General features: G+C 45.3%; 1 protein-coding gene across 2 annotated transcripts in view; it reads left to right on the plus strand.

Annotated features, from left to right (window-relative positions):
• Positions 1 to 3149: 3149 nt before the first annotated feature.
• Positions 3150 to 14511, plus strand: part of LOC125642793 (synaptotagmin-like protein 2) — a 66402-nt gene continuing 55040 nt past the window's right edge. For both annotated transcript variants that reach the window (XM_048864598.2, XM_048864599.2), the window contains exon 1: positions 3150 to 3276. The gene's annotated coding sequence lies outside the window, so the exon portion shown is untranslated. The remainder of the gene's footprint in view (positions 3277 to 14511) is intronic.

Raw genomic sequence — 14511 nt, forward strand, 5'->3', positions numbered from 1 at the left:
TGACAGGCCTAGCTCTCTTCACCTGTCTCAAGATGGAACCATACCATTGTCCCTACCACTCTGAGACTGGAGCCACAACCTGCAGCCCTACTGGTTCCCAATCGCGTTAACCCAATAGGCCCAACTGCTCTTGGCACTTGTAGACCTTTTCCTGCAGGAGCCTGTGACCAGTGAGCTGGTTAAAGTGACTCAAAAGCAGCTTCTTCAAAACAAAGCATTATTTATTCACCCAAAGCGGTACATAGCACACAGGGCAACAGGTAAAAGCAATAAAAGGCCTGTATGCATCCCTCCCTTCACCTACACCTTAATTTTTCTTAGCAAGCTTTGGCAAGCTCCAGTCAGCCCAGTCACCTTCAGCTCTAGGCTGGGGAAAACAGAAACTACTTGATGCAGCTTCTGTGTCTCTTTCTGCCAGGGACTCAGTTCCAGCCACTGCTGACAACCTGCTCAACCTGCACTCCTTCCTGCCTAGGCTAGCATCTTTAAGGTCTGAGTGTACCCATTGATCCTAGATTCAGCCCAATAGGAGTAAACTTTGACAGCCTACTGGGTGCCAGGTCAAGGGTGTTCCCCACTTAAGAGGTTCCCTGTTGTTTGATTCCTATTATCTCACCTTATTTTCCTTCAGGAAACCATGTAAGGGAAGATGGTCACATTTTCTTGCAGAGTAACTCATTATACCACCTTGAACAGAAATGTGGGTGGAAGGCATGAGTGAATTGGCTGCTCTGCAAAGAGTTGTTATGTTAGATCTAATTGCTTAGATATTCTTAATGCCATATGCTCTTCTTACTTAGAGCTTTCTGACTAATATAGAAATACTTATTAATCAGTACCTGTTTTCATGTTATATGTTAAATTTCTGAGTCAGTTTTTGATTCTATTGGCAATGGAAATAACTGCAACATTCACCTGTTCAGGTATATTTTTTTCTTTAAAAATGACATAATAAAGAAAAATGATAAATATAGTCTAAATCTGAAAGGGTTTAAGGGCATCCTTCTCTCCCGTTGACCTCATTAGGATCTGTGGAGTCATCATTCCCAGGAAGTGCTCAGCACCATGCAGAACCTTACCCTGAGTAGGAAGCAGAAACTTCCTAGATGACTTGCATAAATTATAGTCATCAACAGGCCAGTTATGATGTGGAACTGGCAACTGGCCTTAATTTAGGAACAAAAAGACGGTGCAGCTACAACAGAGCATCAGGAGAAGGGAGGTTTTTCATGTTGATTTTGTAATAATTACACTGAAAAATGCAGCAATATGTGAATTCTGGGTCTCCATATTTATGAAAACTCACAGCTGAATGTTAGTAAGTGGTATCAGAACAAGGCACCCATTGGTGCCTTTCTGCACATAGGGTCTCTTTTTGCAGCCCTTGCTCTGACGAGTGAATCAGTCGATCTACTTATATGAGTAACGGCTATTGAACTGGACCAATAGCCAGTATTTCTCACTAAAACATCATGCTGAGATTTTCAAAGCTGCCGAGAAGATGTGGATCCATTAGGAGGCTTTGAAAATCTCAGTCTAAATGAATAACTGTATTTTAACTAATATTAAAAGGGGGTATGGTTAGAAATAATTCTTCCTCACACAGCATGTAGCTGGACACTGGCAGAGCTAGTCCAGTCTCCAAGTCCATTCACCCCTTGGCCTCTCTTCTGAGTCTGCCAGCAAGAATGCCAGTTGCTGAGGCAGTGGATTTTGGACCGTCTCACTGAGGATTGGGCTCCAAACACCATTTCACTAAGCCCACTGGACAGCAATCAGCTGTATCTCCTGTTCGTTTTAGAGGTACCTTGGAACAATGAGTATGAGTAGAAGGAGAAGACTTGGCATCATACATGCCTAATATCAGGCCTTTAGCCTCAGCATCAGGCTGCTTTGGAGTTCCCAGGTTCTCAATGTTGCCTCCAAAACCTCAGCGCCTTTAAGAATGATGCCTCCCACGTGAAACAATGCATGAACTACTCCTCTGAAAATGATGGTGCCTAAAAGGGAACAGAGACACTGGCAGGACCATAAGGAAGACAGCTCTTATGCCTCACAATTGTCCATGTTCACTTAATATTAGTCTCCTGATTTAAAATAATAATAATAATAATAATGCATAAATGTGTTTGATGACAGAAAAATTCTGAACCCACGGGCTCACTGCTGGGTACTGTTGGCTTGCAGATTCACACCCAGCTGGGAGAGGACTCCATGGTCCCTCCTGTTCATGAAAGGGAAGTACAACATATGGTCAGAGGGGACCAAGGTTTTGGAGATGGGCAGGAGTAGCAGCCTAGCAGCTGGCTGGGAAGAGAATATGGGCAGCTTGGGGACCTGGCCTGAAAGGCTGACAGGGAATCAGCGGCAGCCATGTCAGGCCGATGTTTGGGAGCAGCCTGCTAAAGAGGGGGTTTGTGTGGATGAGTCTAAAGAAGATGGACAGAAGAATGGAGCCCTGGCCAAGGATCTGCAAGCTAGTGCATGATTGATCCTGGGAGGGTGTATCACTGCCACAAGGCCAGAGGAGCCCCATCTTCATACCCCTCGACTGGGCTGTCCCTAGGGGGGGCTGGCTAGGCACCATTGGTCCTTCTTTTGCTTGTGACTGTTAATTGTGCCAAGGGTATAAGCATCGTTAGCTTATGGCAGCCCCAGTTAATGAACCCTTTGTTATTCCTCAGACTCTGTGACAGTTTATGGGGACCCCCCCCTTCCGCAGGCAGTGCCTGTAGAACCTAGAGCATGGAGCACTTACAACACTTGCCTCCAAGCTCATGGTGGACCCAGCACTTTCCTAGGCACATGGGGGCTGGGGTATCACAACACTGGTGTGACACCCTGCATCAGGGGTCCGTTACGGTAGCCAGGCAGAGGGACCTCAGGTTTTTCAGTTCCCTGTTGGAGGCTGGTTTGGCTGGCATGAAGGCTGCCAGTCCTTGGGCAGGGTGCCCTGTGGGTCGAATAGGTGTGTGAGCCCTGGGGGAGCTCGGGTGGGTCACTATGTAACGATCCAGGCCAGGTTTTCAGGCTGCTGGGGCCTGGGCCCAGCAGCTGTTCTGGTCACTGGGCTGGGATCCAGTCCGGGTTTTATAAGGGGCGGGAGCCTAGGCACAGCACTAGTATGGGGCAGGGCGCGTGCGAGATCCAGTCCGGGTTTGCCGGCTGCCCGGGCACGGGGCTCAGCTGCTGTCCCGCTGCTGCCGGTGCGATGAGCTCCCCGGGGGAGAGCCGCGCGCGCGCGCCCAGCCGCCTCTGCCCCGCGCCGCCCGCCAGGTAAGAGACTCCGCGTCCGCCCGCGCTCGGGCGGAGCCGCTGCCAGGTGCCCGGCTACCCAGGGAACCTGCGCCCCGGCGAGTGCCCTGCACCGGCTCTGGAGCGGCTGGGCAGCTGCTTGCGACCCCGGCACTGGCAAGTGGGGTCGAGGATGCATCCGAGCCGCGCCAGGCTCGCTGGCTGCCCCGGGAGAAGCGCCATCAGCCTGACCCCATTTGTCTGAAATCACCCCCACCACACACACTCGGATCCTTACTTTGTGTCCCGTTCGTGTACCTGGTGCACCGGCCAGCACATACTGGGGTGACTTGCCGTCGGCGCGCACCGGGTTGTGCTGTTTACGCCTGTGCAAACCGGGTGTAAAATGGTACCGGATCAGAACACTGGAGTTTCGTGCTCACTTCGCACAGGTGTAAACGGCTCCCTGAGGTTCAAGGAAGGACATGATCAGGCCCTTTCTGTGTAGTCCACGTCTGTTTTCTCCCCTTAGGCCCTGATCCTGTAATTAGGTGCATGCCAGCAACCCCGATCTCAGGATCAGGGCCTTAATTTACTGTCCCCGCTTCCCCGCGCCCCATGTTTGTTTATGTGAGTAGTTCCCACTGCAACAGGGGAGAGGAAAAATATCTTTAAAAGCAGGAAAATGTGTTTGTAAAACTACAGAAATAGAAATGGGGATTCAAGGACACTACCCAAACCTAGCTTATAACTTTTTTTTTTCTAATTGGCTAGATTAATGAAGTTTATGTAAACTTTTTTTCCTTTGAAAACAAGTATACCATGGACAGGTCCAGATCCAAATGCCCCCTAAACTTTGGGAGTGGAGGTCTTTGGAATCAGACCGCTGATCCCAGCTTTGCAGCTGCCTTGCTTATCTCTGAGTTGAAGTAAATCTAGTTTATGATCAGCCCCAAACTTTGTGGGGAAGAAAGGTTGAAACTGAAATCCATTTTTCTGTTCAGCCTCACTCATCTTTCACTATAATTAATATGCACTGAATGGAGCATATTTATTTGAAAAGTTGAAGGTTGTCCTTTTAAAAAGTATTACAAGTTACCATCCAGCAGATATGGCCAGAAGAGAAAAGGGAGAGCTCAGCCAATCTGTGAGTTATCTGCAGAAAATTGGAGACATTCTGCTCTCTGCAAGTTAACAATCCAAACTTTGAAATTCATGTCCCTTTTGGGAAAAGGGAAGGGTGTGTGGGGGGGAATGACAAACCAATCCACTTTTAAACAAAGTACGAAGAGTGTATTGGTCACCAGGAAACAGGTTGCCATTGAGATTGTCTGCTATTTCCACAAACACCCGCTACTGTTTTATTGCCACTTAATCCTATCTCAACTGCAAATGTGATGCTTGTGCATCTACAAAATCATGTTGATTTTAATAGTTGTCACAATGTGGATTAACAAATCCTGCTTTCTGGAGATCAGAGATAATAGCGAAGTAACTTTGTCAGCAGGTATGTCGTTCCTCAGTCCAGAATGCAGAAACATGTGCTCCCTGATATAAGAGAAAATATCTTGAAGATAGTTCAGGAAAATGTGCATGGGTGGAATAAAATGAATGGCAGTCAGGGTTAGCAAGAAAATCAGATCAAGGTGGCCTGGCAAGAATATCTGATTTAACAACAAGGAAGAATAATGGGGCTGATTCTGGCCCCTGTGTGCCATTCCAGGACCACAGTATGCCCTGGGCTCAGCAGAATATGGCTACTGTAAATGTTCTATGCGTCCCCTCACAGGCTCCAGGGCAGGGGTTATGCTAGGGGTGGGAGGGTGTGTGTGGCTTGTGCTTATCACCCCAGGGACACGGGGCTTCTGTGCAGCCCATAGGCAGCCCTGGGGAGGCTGACATAAATTAGAGCACCCCACAACTGTTTTAATTTATGCCAGAAGCCTTTTTAGCCCTGTTAGCAGCCTAAAATCTGGGTGTTGCAAAGGTGGCTTTAAACTTTAGTGTTAGAAGTTGATTATGAGAATTTGCCTTAATGTTAGAAGTTTAACCGAGCGTGTGTGTGTGGTAGTTGGTATGACCCTCTTGTTTTTGCATACAGCAAAGGGCCCTGTATTTGTTTCACTGGTTGCAAAAAATGTTGGCTTACAAATCCTGATGTATCCTGAGGCAGTATGATCCAGTGGATAAAGATGGGGAATCAGCACTCCAGAGTTCTATTCCCTGGTCTATTGCTGTCTTCCTGTGTGACATTTGTCAAGATCCTAACTTTGAAGCATTGTTAAGTGATTATAGAAATACTGTCACTATTCTATAGAAAGACTGTATCATTGCAGACTTTGACAGTCTACTATAGTACACATTTATATGATGTATGTGGGATAAGGAACTGTATCTTACAATAAAAGTACAGTATAGGTCTGCTCTCACTACCACTTAAGTCAATGAGAGTCTTTCCATTAACTTCTGAAATCTGATGAGGTTCAATAAGGATAAGTGCAGGGTCCTGCACTTAGGACGGAAGAACCCAATGCACAGCTACAGACTAGGGACCGAATGGCTAGGCAGCAGTTCTGCGGAAAAGGACCTAGGGGTGACAGTGGACGAGAAGCTGGATATGAGTCAGCAGTGTGCCCTTGTTGCCAAGAAGGCCAATGGCATTTTGGGATGTATAAGTAGGGGCATAGCGACCAGATCGAGGGACGTGATCGTTCCCCTCTATTCGACATTGGTGAGGCCTCATCTGGAGTACTGTGTCCAGTTTTGGGCCCCACACTTCAAGAAGGATGTGGATAAATTGGAGAGAGTCCAGCGAAGGGCAACAAAAATGATTAGGGGTCTGGAACGCATGACTTATGAGGAGAGGCTGAGGGAGCTGGGATTGTTTAGCCTGCAGAAGAGAAGAATGAGGGGGGATTTGATAGCTGCTTTCAACTACCTGAAAGGGGGTTCCAAAGAGGATGGCTCTAGACTGTTCTCAATGGTAGCAGATGACAGAACGAGGAGTAATGGTCTCAAGCTGCAGTGGGGGAGGTTTAGATTGGATATTAGGAAAAACTTTTTCACTAAGAGGGTGGTGAAACACTGGAATGCGTTACCTAGGGAGGTGGTAGAATCTCCTTCCTTAGAGGTTTTTAAGGTCAGGCTTGACAAAGCCCTGGCTGGGATGATTTAACTGGGAATTGGTCCTGCTTCGAGCAGGGGGTTGGACTAGATGACCTTCTGGGGTCCCTTCCAACCCTTATATTCTATGATTCTATGATTCACTGAGACTTAGATCAGGCCCTATATGATTTCATATTGTTACAAATTCCAAATGCCTTGTCACTGTACAAGAACAATGATGTCATGTCTTTTGGTTTTTTGACTTCTCATGAACATGGTCAGCACTACGGACATACAAATTTTCATTCCATTAAATCATACCTCCTAAATAAAACTTACTTTGAGTTGTTGTCAAGGCCTTTGGCAATCCATTCTAAAGAATGGTTTATGGCCAGTATCAAGAATAAGATTGAGGCAAGCATGGTTGCCGGGGGGGGGAAATCAACAGCAACCAAAAAAAGAAAGTCCCAAGATGCGTTTGGAATAGTAGGAAAAACATTCCAGGGGGCTTCTCCTAAAATACAGAGATTTTTATCATGTAGGTGGATCTCCCTGACAGCTACATCAATAGCTATTTCTAAGGGATGCTGTCTAATACACTGTCTTGTTGTTTTTCTGCTTTGTATTGTTTCAGAAATTTCTTAGAACCTGGAATAGAAGAACTCTTTCCCCCCCCCCCCCACGCCCCCCACTGGATTTCTCCTGCTCCTTTTGTCTTCCTAGGCCTTCCCTCTATCCTGTGATCCTTAATTCCTCTGGGCCTGTTTTATTTACTTCCTTGTTCATGCTCCATTGTTGTGAGTAATAATAAGCCCTACTCTGTGCTGGCAATTTCTGTTCCCTCTGCAGCTGATCACTCTATGTAAACAATGGTTCTGTATGAGTAATGTCTATTTTTGGCTATTCCCATTAATTTTATTAATAATAATGTATTTTTTTCCTTAGCAGTGAATATCCTATTTAGAATCAAGCTCACCTCCCCAGCCAGATAACAAAAGCTACGTTGTACCCTCTGCTTCTGTCAGGGCACTCAAGGGACAGGCTACGTATGGCATTGTTCTTCACTTCCCAACCCCCACAAATGATCATTTTGGGGTGAGAGAGAAGAGAGGGGACAGGACACAGTCAGTGTGGCCTAGATGTAGCAGGACACCAAACTTTTGTGAGTAGGTTCATAGTGACTCATTCAGCATTTAACTTACTCATATACACATGGAGGGGGGGAATGGGATAACCCCCCATTCTCAGGGGAAGAGGGATTACAGGTCTAGCAGAACGTGAGGGGAGTTGCTCTGAAGGAGCTGTTGTCGACAGGAGCCTGGACAGTCACAGATCCTCCATGAAGATGGCCCTGTCTTCCACATGTTCCTCATGGATCTTGGGGGGGAGATTTGCTGGTTTTGAGGATTGACTCTCCTGCTTCCTTCCCTCCCTCATGGAAGAACTCCACAAAGGGGGCCCTCCCTGAGTTTCCGGTCCCCTACATGGGGCCCATATGGCTCTGTAGTTGAAGTGTAAATCTATGGGTTTTTTTGTTTGTTTGTTTGGTTGTGGTGTGTTTTTGTTGTTTTTACACCCTAAGTCAGTGGTTTTCAATCTGAAGTCCGCAGACCCCTGGAGTCCACAGATGGTCCAAAGGGCTCTGCACCTCCATTTGAAATCTTTTAGGGGGTACACAAATAAAAAAATTAGAACCACTGCCCCAAACTAATTGACCCTGTCCATTTAATGAGCCTGCAACACTGAGTCAAAAGGTCCCACCCCCCAATAGTTTGCAAGTAGGCAGCCCTTAGAAGACACACAATACGGCACAGCAAGGACAATGTGTTCATTGTAGGGCAAGCATGCTTTCATCGCATTTTAAATCAATACTGTTATCTACAATTGAAAAGGTTATGGGAAGAATGGAACAGTAACAAATTATCTAAGTAATGTGGTAGTAAGGTCAAAGTGAATAAAAGCCCTTTCCGCCGTTGTCAGTAAACTGCAGATCTGTACAGAGCTGTAAGAACTGATCTTGTTGATTGTGGAATCAACATCAAATAACCTTTTATAGCAGTGGTTCCCAAACTTTTCAACATCACGCCCCCTTCTTAATTTTTGAGAAACCCTCATGCCCCCCACCTCTCCTTTACCATCATCCAACACCCCCCCAATCCTTGTCCCTTGACCACCCCCTCCCAGGACCCCTCACCCCTAACTGCCCCCCGGGATCCCACACCCTATCCAATCCCACCTGCTCCTTGTCCCCTGCCTGCTCCCTCCCAGAACCCCCACCCCCCGGGGACTCCCCTCCCATCTCCTGACTGCCCTGACCCCTATCTACCCCCCTACCCCCTGACAGGCCTGCCTGGGACTCCCATGCCTATCCAGCCCCCCGTCTCCTGACTGCCCCCTTCCCGAACTTCCGCCCCATCCAGCTGCTCCCTGTCCCCTGACTGCCCTCCTGGGACCTCCTGCCCCTTATCCAATCCCACCTCGCCCCGCTCCCTGCCCCCTTACCAGGCTGCTCAGAGCAGCAGGACTGGCTTATTGGAAAGCCTGGGAGGTGGGCGGGTGCAAGCTGCACTGCCCATGCAGTGGTGTGGCTGCGGGGGAAGGTGGACAGGAGGGAAGGGGCTGGGGGCTAGCTGCCGGGAGCTCAAGGGCCAGGCAGGCTCGCACCCCCCTGGGAATTTTTTCATGCCCCCCAGTTTGGGAATCAATGTTCTATAGCTTAAATCTAATGGAACAATTAATCTTTGGGGGGGGGCAGAGACGACATTATAGATCAGGACAACAATTTACTGATATTCACTTTCAATGGCTATCCTGTTACACTGACAAATATGCCATCTGTGTACTTGAATAAGCTCACTTCATTGCAAGCTGTTGACATTGAGCAATTACACCCTCAGTTCCCCCTGTGCAACCCTATTGCGTTAATTTAATGCTACAATGCACAATAATGTGCATCATCCAGTATATGCCCCAATTTGCCCTTATAATTGTGCAACCCTTTGCACTTACTATACCTTGGAACCCTGGGCCAACTGTCACTGGGGTGGCAGGTGTGTAAATATGGGCAGGACTCCAGGCCGCCTCTTGTTACCATGTGGGAAGAGTAATCCAAGCCAATGGAACTAGGTCCCCAAATACAGAATGAGGGAATAGTTCTGCTGTTGCACGCTTCCCCCTTGGTAGCCCCTTCCTGGCTACTCTGTAGGTGTTGGGGAGGATAGAAGAGAATGGCAGTCTTGACCTCATCACCATTATCTGATGCAGTTTCTCTCTCTACAAATTGAAACTTCCCTGAGGGCAGATTTGGGACAGCTGTTTGTGGAGAACACACACAAGCATGGTTCCTGACAGACATGCACACCCATGGAGAAGAACTTGAGAAGCAGTGTGTATAGGCCTCTGTAACTAGCCTGCACTACAAGATCTCCCTCAGCTCTCCCCTGCTGCAGAGAGCCAATTCAGAGGAAACTGGCCAGGCTCATCTCAAAGTTTGCAACGGGATTTGTCTCTATTGTAGGCTTCTCTGTGGAAGGGGACAGTAGGCCCCAGTCCAATATATGGTGCAGTTTTGCACTGCAGTAGTAAATTAGGTCAATGGGATTGCAATGGGGGGAACTGACAGCAGAATTTTGGCCACTGCCATTCAAATAAAAGGTTTTAGAGGACGACAGCTTTCCATGTGAACACTCAAAAATAAAGAAAGTTTATTCAATGACGCAAGTGAACCAGTTGTGATCTGAAATGTCCTGTTCCCCGTCTCTCTGGAACATTAATGCATGTCTGTTGGGTTACACAGATGTAAAGAACATCTTGGCTAGACAGAAAAGTCATACCAGTTGTTCAACCTAAATTAGTTACTAAACTGATTTCAACTGGTTGCAATCCTTGTTTGAATTTCAGCTTGGTTTAAATCAGAAACTTAAACATCTTAAGCAAAACTGAAATGAGCATCTCACAGGAGTTTGCACCAGTTTACCTGAACCTGTTTAAAATCACACCTTTGGTTAAGCTAATGTAGCTTTCTAGTGTAAACAAGGCCTTAATGTGGGGACAACTTGGCTTTCGCTATGTAATGAATGTTGCACTTATTTTGCATTTCAGTATGAAAGTCAGTCTGACCCTTTCCTGTTGTGTGAGCTGCACTGCCCTTTTAGATATTGTGGATCACACTTCACTGGATGGACTCTAACTTGGGGACTTTTGAAGTAACAGTGGAGCAGTGAGGAAGGGAGGGAATGGGCCCAAGTGTTTTGTTTTTCCATGTTCTTGGTTAACAAGCACTGCCAAAAATGTGTGTCCTACCAGCTCTCCCCATCCAGCCTGATCAAATGAAACCTGCTCCAGTAAATGAATGTGTGATTGAGTTTGTGTTTGTATTGGAGAGTTGCATCAAACCTAGAAAATGAGCTGATTTGTTCAAAAATATTCCCCTGTACGGATTTGTTTTCCCACTGAAGAATGTCTGCTAGGAAAGGGTGTAACCATAGCTAACTCGATTACTGTACATGCAGTTCAGGGATTTGCAAGGTAAGAAATGAAAGTGAAAGCGTTTGTTTTTTCTTTTGAAGCCTTAAATATTTAATATCTGTCCAATATCTAAAACGGCACTAGGTCTGGACCTAACTCCAGAACTGAACACTTCTACAATGTAAAGGACTCCTACCTCATTTCAAGTGTAGCTCATTTCAAGTCACTCGTTCTAGTCCGAATTACCTATGCACCTTACTACATTGGAATCCCCTCTCTTTCATTCTTGTCGTTTACATCACAAATAAAGAATCATGAAACTGAGATTACGGAAAGTTATTGACATGGAAGGAATCCTATGGCATCCTAAATTTGCTGCATGATTAACTTTTTGTGTGTTGGGTCTTTGTATTACATTGCATCCCACATTTTAGATTTTGACAAGTTGAGAAGTATGGGAGGAATTGGCCCCCAGGGTGTTCAGCCTGGTATGAGCTCCTGCTTCATTAGAAGTAGCTAAATAAGGTGTTTTTTTTTTTTATTCCTATTTTTGGGAAGAAAATAGGGCTTCCATTATGATGCTCTTCACTGAATGCTGACTCTTACTTGCTGAAGAGCTTGGTGGGATGAGGTATATGACAATGGGAGTTCATGCGGTGACAGAGGCTTAACTACAGTGTAGTTATAATGTCTTGGTTGATTTGACCTGTTCTCTGATTGCCAAGAGGTTGCTATGCCTTTGAGCTCATAACAAGTGAGGTTAGGGAAGAGACTGACTGTGTAATAAGCAAAAGGAAATGAAGGCAAATCCTTCTGGGTGTGAAGCAGCCCTGGGGTGTGCAGGTGTCTGTTGGGGTCAAGAAAAAGTCAAAAGTTGTAATGAGCAACCGTCGTCGTCGTCCTCCTCCCATCCTGCAGTTTCGTCATTAGAACAAGTCTGTAATTTACGTTATCCTGTTTGTTTAAAGGTGGCACGGTAAAGCAGATTCGAACTGTTTAAAAAAGATGAGTATGGACAAACAGGAGGGGACAAGTCCAAAGTACAGGAATGTGAGATGATTTGTCTAAATACATGCCTTCCTTCTGCAGTGGTTCAAATGAATCATTCCTGGGCTTTGTACTGATAAGATCTCACCTGCAGATGTTTTCCTAGCACTCTTCATTTTATTTTTTACACAACCTTTTTCAAGTTGCCTCACAAATAAACAGCGTACGCAGTTTAAAGGGCATTTTCCACTTTCTCTGAAGCACTTACAAAACAGGCAACCACATATTTAATGCATAGATATGATGTGGGGTTGGGTTTTTTTTCTTCTTTGGTGAAGAGTGGCATTATTAAGTGTTGTGAGGGAAAACAAGATGTTTCCATAATAGAAGTTTAAGTAGAACAGAACTCGGGCTTGATTTCATGGGGAGCTCCTGATGAGAATGGAGAGTTTTGAAATATTACCAATTAATAAAAGTGGTAATTGCAAGGTGGCAGGAGGAATGTCTTCTGAAAAGTCTCTTTATTTTGGGGGTGTAAATCCAAATTCTCTGAAAGTCCAGAAAATGTCCTTGTGCAGTGTAGGAGCAGAAGAAGAACTCTGTGTGGCTCGAAAGCTTGTCTCTCTCACCAGCTGAAGTTGGTCCAACAAAAGAGATTGCCTCACCTACCTTACACAGTGGGCACTGTACAAACTTTCCCACCAAACTTCTTCACTTTCAGTGCATCTTCACTTTCATCTCGACCCCATTCTCCCCACCCACCTTCTGTCCCTGGCATCTACAAGGGATTCCAAACTGAAGACTTGATAGACCAAACAGACTTAGCCATGTGACACAAGAGGGTGGCTCCAGTAATAGCAAGTTCTTTAAAATGCTGGCATCCTCAGCTTCATTTGGGACACTGCCATGCATATTAAAGGGGAATAGCAGAGGTTTACTCTGTATTCCTTGTAAGCAGTGCTTGTTTATTTGTGTTCTAACACTACACAGTTACAATGAACTACATCCTGTAAAAGCTTTGCAAATATTCCCCACCTATGAAGTAAACAGAACTCTCAAATATTTAAACTAAAGCATCCAGTTAAGTTTATTAACAGAAAATGGGTTTTGGTTTGTGGATTCTGAGTCACCTTTTTCCTGTAAATTTTTTTTCTTGAAGGCATTGATGTGTATAAAATAAGGTTGTTCTCTTTAATTTAACCCTATTAGGCCTACATATTCTTTTTCATAATAAAAGAACCAGGGATCACCTATGCCAATTAAAAGGCAACATTTGACACTGATAAAAGGAATTCTGTTTAATAAGTCTAATGCAAAATTAACCTGAAGAGCTCTCTGCCGCAAAATATCACTCAAGGAGAGAGATGAGTAGAGTTTAGTGAAGCATTAGAAATCCAGTTACAGCTGGTTTGCGGCATTCAGGAGGCAGGGGAGGGAGCGGGAGCCTGTGTGGGGTTCTTGCTCCTGCCTCCTGATTGCCGCAGGCAGGAGGTGGGGGGAGCAGGGGGGAGACGCTGATCCATGGGATCCACCGGCAGGCAGGGGCTGCTGGGGGGAGGCATGGGGGGCTGCCAGCTGTGGACAAACCAGGCAGCCAAACGACATTATAGTGGAGCATTGCACAACTTTAAACATGTTCTGTAATGGAGCAGGGACATAAGATTGAAACAACGTTAAGCTAGAGGATGTTAAGTGGGGAGTTACTGTACTAGTCTCTGTCAAAGGTTGAACTACCATGGACCATTGGCATGATCCATTATGGCAATTTCCATGTTACGAAGAACATTTCAGCAAGAGCTGTGCAAATAACTGGAGTCTTTTTGGTTCACTGGCAGTTCCAGAAAATTGTGGGGGGTGGGGAGGGTTGTGAATTGTTTTGGGGTTTACCTGAACAATTTTTCAGTTCAAAATCTTCAGTGAAATGTTTTCATTTATTTTTGATTGAATAGAATTTTTTGTTTTGATCTTGTGTTTTTGTTTATTAAAAAAAATTTCATTTGTAAAATGTAGAAATTTTTGACGACTTTTTTTTTTCCCCCCAGGAATTTTTTTTTTAACCTGAGCAATTTGAATTGCAGAATGTTTCATTGACACTGAATGTTTTTCCCTCCTTCACCCCCCCCCCCCAAAAAAAAAATTTCACCTGAAAAATCTCACCCAGGTCTAATCTCAGTGACATCATTTGTTACTGAACACCCTTTATAAGCTGTTTATGGAGATGTAAGAGAATTTTTTTCTATTAATAAATTATTGGGAGTCTCAATCATACCAAGTGTTATTAGAAAGTGTGTGTGTGTGTGTGTGTGTATATATATATATATATATATATATATATAATGGCAGGCAATACTGAAACTATGAGTCCACCCAAGGTCGTACTCTTGTCTAGTAAAGTGATACAGGAGATATGGGTAAAAAAGGTAACATGAGTAGTTCTGAAAATAAAAAGCCATTGATCTGGTCAGAGCTGCATTCCTCCGTTGGTGCCTCCCTGTTTACCCATCTTTGTAACTTCATTGGGAATGACTAATTGGGTCACGTACAACTTCTGTCATGTACAGAAGGTGGGTTTAAAAAAAAATCCATGGGAAGTTGAGGTAAATAAATTACTGTGCTGCAGGATTTCCATTTTGAGACTGGGGAACTTGACCAATCAAACCCCTCACAGAAGCAACTCTGAAAGGTGAGAGATGTTCACAGGTAGGCCTTGACCAATGC

The sequence above is a fragment of the Caretta caretta genome, chromosome 9, assembly GCF_965140235.1.
Source record: "Caretta caretta isolate rCarCar2 chromosome 9, rCarCar1.hap1, whole genome shotgun sequence".
NCBI lineage: Eukaryota > Metazoa > Chordata > Testudines > Cheloniidae > Caretta > Caretta caretta.